Here is a 9,086-nt window from a genome sequence, read left to right on the forward strand (position 1 = left end):
TAATAAGACTGCTTAACTCACTGCTTCAGGAAAGAGGTCTGTAAACCACAGAATGGAGTGACACTCTTGTAAATTATACTTTGGGGCTTACCCTGGCTTTGGGAAGCCAGTGTTCCACAGTATGGTTTCCCTTCGTTCATAGTCCATAAACCCCACATACAAACTCACAGACACAAACATTCATACATTTTTTTAAAAATCCATTCAAATATTTGGAGAGTGATAAAAGATGATATGGACCTTTGATCTCTACACATGCACATATGGGCAAGCACCCACACACATAGAAACAAAATGTCATTAGTTCAGTCACGGTATCATAGAACATTACTGTCTCTAGGCACTGGCAGGAATCTACATTTCAGGCCAGGCTTCCATTGCCTGCTGCACAGTAAAGACGGAGAACAACCATTTGTTCTTTCCTTAACCTGCATCTTTGCTGCTCATCACAGGATATTTTCTCTCTCCCCACAGGTCTCTGTCTCCATAGCTCATGATGAGCCCCTGAACTCCAGTCTCTATAGCTCATTAGTGACTATTATGCTTATTTTTCCAGCAGTTATACTCACAGGTTGACACTTCATGGAATGCTTTCTACCTTCACCATGAGACAGAGGGTTTTCATTTCTGAGCTGAGTCCAGGCATTCCTGTGGCTTCACATTGCCACCCATCCTCCCGTAGTAAACCTACAAATGACATTGTAATTATCACTTTATTTTATAAGCATTGACTTCTTCATTGGAAGAGTGCAGGGTAAGGAGTCAGAAGTTATTTATCAAATGAGAATAAATAAGAGTTTTAGACTCATGTTTCTTCTAACAGTCTTTGTCTCTACCTTAATTATTATACAATGGGTAGCTTGAATGAACTGTATCTTCACCCTCATCCTCAATAAAACCACCAGCCAAGATTATAAGATGCTGGTTTCAAGATATGGAGGACAGTAACCGGCCCTAAATCTACCAGATGGCCCCTGTATTATGGTGAGATTGAGTCAGCTTTTTAGTAAGACTTTGGTTATCCGTCTCCTGTCTTCAGGAAACAACATACAGGATGATTTCCAAAAATCCATGTAGACTTAAAAGTTGTAAGAGGAAATTCAAATGTAAGACAATTTTAACTGAAAATCATTTTTTAATTAGATGTATTATTATTTATGTCCCAAATGCTAACTAAAAGCAGACCAGAATGACAGAACTATTCAACTGAATCATTTGAAAAAGTTAAAAGATCAAAAGCCCACTTGTTCTTCACCAATGCTAGAGTAGCAGGGTTAGAACCACATTTATTCTAAAGGAACCAAGTATGGACACAGCTAATTTCAGTTCTTCTGTCTGAGAAACATAAAAGAACAGTCAATTTTTAACATAGACTAACTTTGAGCCTAACCTACATGGGCTTTGCCTGACAAGGCAGCACAGATTGAAAGAATTCATAATATTTTATAATCATGAGTGGGCTTAGGATGCTGCACTGTCATTCTAACGAAGGCACATTGCTCATGCTTGGAACAGTCATGTCTCACTTCAGTCTTCTAGTGGCCCCGAGGACTCTGTGAAACCTGAGGCTTTAGATGGTGACTAAGGAAATAAGAGTGGCCTCCCTGCACAGCCACAGTCTTTGTCCTGCATCCTGCCATTCCCCTTTCGTGTATCAGTAGACTTTAAGCTGGTGAATTTGTTACCTTGAATACTATCTAAAATGATTTTTCTGGAAAGGGAATCAGCAATTACTTGCTATTGACCTTTGGCAGATGACATATGAAAGATAAAATTGCAAGTTAGCCACCGTGCAGGGAGCTGCTCAGAGCAATGGGTCTTGGTCCCAGCATCACCATGGGGGTCATCCTCGGCATCTTCTCCCTCACCAGCTGGGTACCACACCTCTGTAGTAGTGTATCATATCTGTTGTGCAGTTGCTGTCCCATCAGGAAGAATTCCACCGTAATTCGCCTCGTCTACGCTTCTATTCTCATCCTTGTCGCTTTTGCGTCTTGCATCGTGATGACAGAAGGCATGCAAACTCAGCTGAAGAAGATTCCTGGATTCTGTGAAGAAGGATTTCAAATCAAGATGATTGATACAAAGGCAGAGAAGCTGGTCGGTTTTAAAGCTGTGTATCAGATCAACTTTGCTGTGGCCATCTTTTTCTTTGCCTTCTTTTTGCTCAAGTTAAAAGTTAAAACAAGTGAAAGTCGCAGAGCAGCAGTACACAATGGGTTTCGGTTCTTCAAAACTGCTGCCATTATTGGTATCATGGTTGGATCTTTCTACATCCCTAGGGGCCATTTCACTAAAGTCTGGTTTGGTGCTGGAATGTTGGAGGCCACTTTCTTCATTTTCATCCAGCTGGTGTTCTTGGTAGACATGGCTCACTCTTGGAATGAATCAGGGATAAATTAAATGGGGGAAGGAAACCCAAGGCTCTGGTATGCTGCCTTGTGGTCCTTTACAAGCCTCTTTTACATCCTTTTGCTGTGCTGCTCAACATCTTCTACACCAAGCCCGTCAACTGCACAGAAAGCAAGGTCTTCATCCGCCTGGACCTGATTTTTTTGTGTTGCAGTTTTTATTGTATCCATCCTCCCCAAAGTTCAGGAACATCAGCCTCGCTTTGGTCTCCTTCAGTCCTCCATCATCACTGTGTACACCCTTTACTTCACGTGGTCGGCCATGACCAATGAACCTGAGCGGTCCTGCAACCCCTCCCTTATGGGCATCATCACACACTTAACTCCACCAACTGTGTCTCCAGCAAATTCACTGGCACTTGCTCCTGCCCACGCTCCACCATCGCAGAACGGACACTTCATGAATTTGGATGATATTTGGGGACTGATTATCTTTGTTTCCTGCCTTATATATTCTAGCATCCGTACTTTGAGCAACAGCCAAGTTAACAAGCTGACCCTCTCTGGGAGTGACAGTGTTACCCTTGGTGATACCACCAACGGGGCCAGTGATGAAGAAGATGGACAGCCTTGTCTGGTTGTAGACAACGAGAAGGAGGGAGTGCAATATAGCTACTCCCTTTTCCACTTTATGCTCTGCTGTGTCTCCTTGTACATCATGATGGCCATAACCAGCTGGTACATCCCCGATGCCAAATTCCAGAAGGTATCCATCGAGTGGCTAGCTGGGTGGGTCAAAATGGGCTCCAGCTGGGTGTGCCTCCTCCTTTTTCTCTGGACTCTTATGGCTCCTCTGATCCTCACAGGTCTGGACTTCAGCTGAGCTCAGTGTGTCAAGGACACGGCTAAAGCTGAAATAGTCTCCTTTTCTGAAAATGCATATCCTTTTTATGTTTCATTAACTAGACTATTAAGTGAACGCTTTGCAGATTTGGCTGTATTCAGGTTTATATCAAAAGGCAAGATTGAATACTGCTTGATGAAGAACCTGAGCTTTCATATACATACATATATATTATGTTTATTTGTAAGACTATATAGCACAAAGGGAACATTTTGTGTTTTAACATGAACTACAACTGAGCTGTGAAGAGAATTCTTTATAAAGACTTGTAGATTCCTACAACTTTGGTTTAAGTTGTAACTTAGAAGATTGTTGGATATTTAAGGCTATCTTTTATGTATTTCTATTACAGTCTCTTTAAAAACCAAAAAGGGATGCATTAATCCACATTTCCTTTCTTCAGAGGTGTAGCGTCCTAGTTCATGGCAAGGAATTACATACATAGGTCCTTCCTGGAAATGCTGCTGCTCATAAGGCTGAGAGAGAAGGCTATACTTTTTATACTACACTGATACTGTTTGATAGAAGTCTGTGGTTTTGTCAGACATGTCACCTCAGTAAATGCTTTGTAGATCTGATTAAAATGAAAAGCTCACTTGGAACACTGCAGTGTTAGGTAATGATCTTGTTTATGAGTGTGCAAAAGTCAAAGGCATGTCAGTTTATTACATTTGCAACATAAAAGTACTTAATTAAAATAGAAAAAAAGAAAAGTAAAATTGCATAATATGTTGTTTGGTGACTAGACATCAAAGGGATGTACAAACATCTTTGCAAGAGGAATATATATATACCTTGGGACCGATCAGCCTTTATGAAGACGCCAAATTAGGAGCACTTAGTTTGTCTACAAAAACCAACTAAATTTGGTTTAGTTTAGTTTAGTTTAGTTTAGAAGCACTAGTTTGAACAGAAATCAATCACCAGGTAGTCTGACCCTACTGTAGAATTGATTTAAAGTAATAGTAATAATAATAGTAATAATAATAATATCTAATATATTCAAGTTGCAAATCTGGAACCAGATTCCAGACCCAAGATGTCTTCCGATGTATATAACATCCTACCTATGAGGCCCATTCGACTACTCTTACCTGTTTTTATTATAGCCATTAAGAAATTTTTCTAGTGGGCTGGAGAGATGGCTCAAAGGTTAAGAGCACTGACTGCTCTTCCAAAGATCCTGAGTTCAATCCCCACATGGTGGCTCACAACTATCTGTAATGGGATCCAATCCACATCAGTCTTCTGGTGTGTCTGAAGACAGCTACAGTGTACCTGCCATATATATAAAATAAATAAAATCTTAAAGAAAAAAAGAAAGAAAAGAATTGTTTTTAGTAATTGCTTTAATGTCTGGTTTGAATCCTGACATCCAACTCTCTAAATATCAGGGTGAAAAATCAACTTCCTTGCTAATTAGGGGATGATAGTGCCTATAAGGAAACCATATTGTTACTTCTTTAATTTCTATTTAGATGGAACTATTCTTGACTCAGATCATATGGGATTTAGTAGTTGCATGCATCTAGTATGGTGTAGTGTGGTGTAGTGTAGTGTGGTGTGGTATGGTGTAGTGTCATGTCATGTAGTATGATGTAGTGTACTGTGGTGTACTGTGCTGTTGGGTAGCATAGGTGTGGTGTAGCATAGTTTAGTGTTGTATAGTGTAGTGTAGCATGGTGGGGTTGGGTGTCCTCTGGTGTGATGTGGTGTGGTGTGGTATGGTATAGTGTGATGTGGTATCCTGTAGAGTGTGGTGTAGTATGGTGTGGTATCATACAATATGCTTCCAAGAATAAAAACAGAAGCAACTGAAGAATTTTTCAAGTTACTAGAAGTAGAGAAAATTCTGCAAGTTAATAAAGTTGAATAGCCTAATAACAGACTTCCTAAAAATTAACACAGGTCATTTAAACATTGTGTTATTTCCTTCTTCTAAGGCTGCTCAAAAGTGAATTGACAGATCTGGAATGAAAGAGTAATTACCCTGTCTTGCTGTCATAATCTATAGAAGAACTTTTTTCCCTTAAAATTAAAGGCAGGATAAAACAAAGAGCAAAATCATAAGCTTTGAGGGCAGCTTTGAAACTCAAGCTCAACATGTTTTCTCTCTACTTGAGAAAAACATGTCCTCACACATTCAAAATCTCTGATTCCTGCCTTGTCTAGTTTCATTTTTTCTCCACCTTTTACTGCAATTAGTGGTTATATTCTAATCCCTTTCCTTGAGCACTGAGACTGAGTCCCATAACTTGCTGTTAATCACATGTCATCCACATAGTAGGTCCATAAAACACAACCTCTATAAGAATCCTGTTCTAATCAGACTATGGTTCTACTCTTTGCCAATGAAAAAGGATGAATAAAATATAGACAGAGCACATAATTGCATGAAATTCCACTTTTTCAGACCCTCTGGGAGTGTTGGTTGTTGTTACTGTTGTTGTTTGCTCCTTCAGAAAATTCCAGGGAGTTTTTACAGCTCAGGGAACAAGAATACTTCTTTGAGCTCTACCACAATAGACTTTTCAATGCAATGTAAAGAAACAGAAGTGCTGGTTTTCTTACCTCGGCTGGCCTAAAGCCCACCAGACCTGAAAACTCGTTATTGGCTGAGGCATTCAGAGGAGCATGGTGCTTCTTTGGACACCAAGCCTGAAGTCAGGTGACCATCTACTTCTTGCCTTCTTTCCTAGCTAATCAGCAAAGCTTCTTTTGTTCTCAGTTAAACTCAAGGTCCTGTAGATACTGACTTTCCAAAACCTCTAGCTGAGTCTCCTAGGTATCATCAAGCATTGTTTTATTCAGTCCTCCAGCATGTCTAGTGGGACTTTGTAAAGTTCTTCTCAAAATATCCTACCAAAACACCTAAAGTCTTAGGATGAGTCAAAACACTTTCAGAGAAGAGGCTTTAAAAAAATCAGAGCAACCAAAAGATAGCTGTTTGCTAGCCAAAAGCCCTAGAGTAATCTTAGCCTAAGTGGCTCCAAAAGAAAATCTCTGAGAAAAATCAGTACCAGAAAAGGAGGAAAGTATTCAGAATGTTTTTGGAATAGTCCCAGGTAATTTCACACTACTATGAAGCTGTGAAATATATCATTAATCAAGCCAACCCCGTTCAGCTTGGTTATTTTTATACACAGGGTTAACACGGGATGTTATGATGAGATGAGATTTTATAAGTGAGTGACAGCTGTCATCTAAGCTACTAAGATCATTAAGACATGCTAGTCTTCATCTTGGGTGGTGAAAACACTGGCAATTGAGTCCACGAGCTTTATGCAAGTGAGATTAGCTCACTTTTCCCTTGTTACTCTTTTTCACACAAAAAGAAAATACCTTAGTACAAAAGTTACAAGGACCTCTAGCTGTTAACTGATTTATACTAAAAACACTGAACACAGTCACGAGAAAGCAATGCCTGCTATTTCCCCAGCTTGGAATTTGGATCCATTCCAGACATTTCTCTCTGAATCAAGCCCAAGCATCCCCATCTGGAGTACTAGCAAATTGATGAGATCTTCTAGTTCATAAAAATCCTATCTCCTCCCCCAGGCACAAGTAGACAGGCTTATCGAAGAGGTCTCTCAACAAATGCCTTCCATTTTTCCTTAACTCAGTGGAAAAGCTTTCTTTTTCACTTGGGTACATTTAAAAAATGATAAGAGTATGTTTTGATATCATCTCTAACACCAAATCTCATCTGCCGCTGCCAGACTTTACAAATCTAGCTGTACTCCCTAAAATCGGCTGGTGCCATCTAGTTCCTTTGAGCCATCCTTGCTGGAGCAGCTGATGATCTGTCTATCCATTAACGCTTGGGTAAGAATGTTCGCAGTTACTCTGAAAGGTTCTAGCTAGGAGAGAGAAAGGCCTTACCAAATCCCGATGCTTACACGTGTCTTTGAATAAGCAAGAGTTCCAATGTGAAAATGAAACCAAATGAGGCAGTAGTCATTAAACTACCTACCCCCAGTTTACAGTCCTCAAATTGCAAGACTGATAGGTTCAACAGATCCTTTTGCCCTTCCCTCTTTAATTTAATTTAATTTAATTTCTTCAGTCAGACTATAATAGATAGATGATAGGCTTGCACTCATTTTTAAAAATACAGAAAAATAAAAATTTACACTCTACTTTGGCAATGTCCTTGAATTCCCACTTCTGTGCAACCAAAGGGCAATCTTTATTACCCGAATTAAAGTAAAGCTGATTTCCTCTTCGTCCATGCCATGGGATCAGAGAGCTCTACAACAGAGGAATATGTGGCCCAATGGGGAGAGCGACAATACCAACCAACCAGAGCTCCCAGGGTCTATAAACGGCCAGCTTGGGAACACACATGGAGAGACTCATGGCTCCACCTGTATATGTAGTGGAGGATGGCCTTGTCGGGCATCAGTGGGAGAGTAGGGCCTTGGTCTTGTGGAGACTGGAGGTCAGGGAGGCAGAAGTGGGTGGATGGGTGGGGGCACACCCTTTCTGCAGGAGGAGTGGGGATGGGGTAAGGGGATTCTGGGGGGGGGAGGCAGAAATGGGGAAAGGGGATAACATCTGGAATGTAGATAAATAAATTATCCAATTAACAAAAACAGATAATGGAACTGGCTATCGCAGTCAAACATTCGAGACTTTTTGTCAACAATTTAATATTACCCATATTACTGGGATTTCTTATAATTCTCAAGGACAAGTAACTGTGGAAGGGGCCATGGAACTTTAAAACAATATCTTCATAAAATAAAAAAGGGGGAGGTATATCCATGTACACCACAAATTTATTTAAATCGTGTTCTTTTTATTTTAATTTTTTTAAAAAAAATGGATGGCAAGGAACTTTCTGCTGAGTGTCTATGGCACCCTACAACTAGGCATACTTGTGCCTAGGTGAAAGGGAAGGATCTATTAACTGGCATATGGCATGATACCTATCAGGTATTTAATATGGGAAAGAGGGCATGTTTGTGTTTTTTCTGCAGGATGCTGAAGGAGCATGGTGGCTGCCAGAATGACAGGTGAGACATGCTGATGCTGGGACAAAGAATGATGCTGACCTGTGAGCTTGCCTAGTGCCCTGACAATGGTGACTGGGAAGCTGTATTGGACATATGTTCCTGACCCACCTTTGCTTGCCTAAATCCCAGATGGAACAAGCTTCCTTGCCTCAAGTTTTTAGACTCTGTGGCACAGAGAATCAAAAAGAGAAGTTATAATGACTCTTGTATTTTTCTTAAACGTGACCACTTACTCAGACTCAACCATGTACTGGTCTAGAAATCAATCCAATATTGGAAATAACAGTCTTCATTTGGAAGGCTGATTCTGGACATTTTCAGAGACTTATTTGAAAGTTAGCTGCAGTTCTCTATGATGTTATGTTAGCAAGAGATAAAGCTGAAACAGGATCTGGATTTCAAACAAGTATTAGTACATGTGTTAAGGCTCTTTTAATTGTCAAGTTAAAATTACTTTTGTTTCTTCTACAGTATTTAATGTAAGTTGCATTGATTGTACACTTTATAATTGTGTTAGTGTGTTGAAACCTGGCATATCTGTTATGGAGATGTATAAACTAGCTTTTGTTTTATTGCCCTGAGTATCACAGAACCTTGGTATTCTTTAAAAAAAGCTTGCAAGTACTGGAAGTGAGTCAGGCTTTAAGCAGAAGCTAGAGGGTAATGGGCTTGATTATTGCTGGTATAACAGCTTTAATTACATTAATTGCTAGCACCACTGCTTCTGCAATTGCTTTGACACAAGAAGTTAAGACAACTACTTTTGTTAATAATTTAGTAAAAAAATGTTACTAATGTGTTGAATATTCAAGA

At 39.8% G+C, this 9,086-nt stretch overlaps 1 pseudogene; it reads left to right on the top strand.

Moving 5' to 3' along the window:
• Positions 1 to 1,836: 1,836 nt before the first annotated feature.
• On the top strand, positions 1,837 to 3,234 carry LOC117693592 (serine incorporator 3 pseudogene; annotated as a pseudogene).
• Positions 3,235 to 9,086: the final 5,852 nt, after the last annotated feature.

Source organism: Arvicanthis niloticus, chromosome 21 (assembly GCF_011762505.2).
Source record: "Arvicanthis niloticus isolate mArvNil1 chromosome 21, mArvNil1.pat.X, whole genome shotgun sequence".
NCBI lineage: Eukaryota > Metazoa > Chordata > Mammalia > Rodentia > Muridae > Arvicanthis > Arvicanthis niloticus.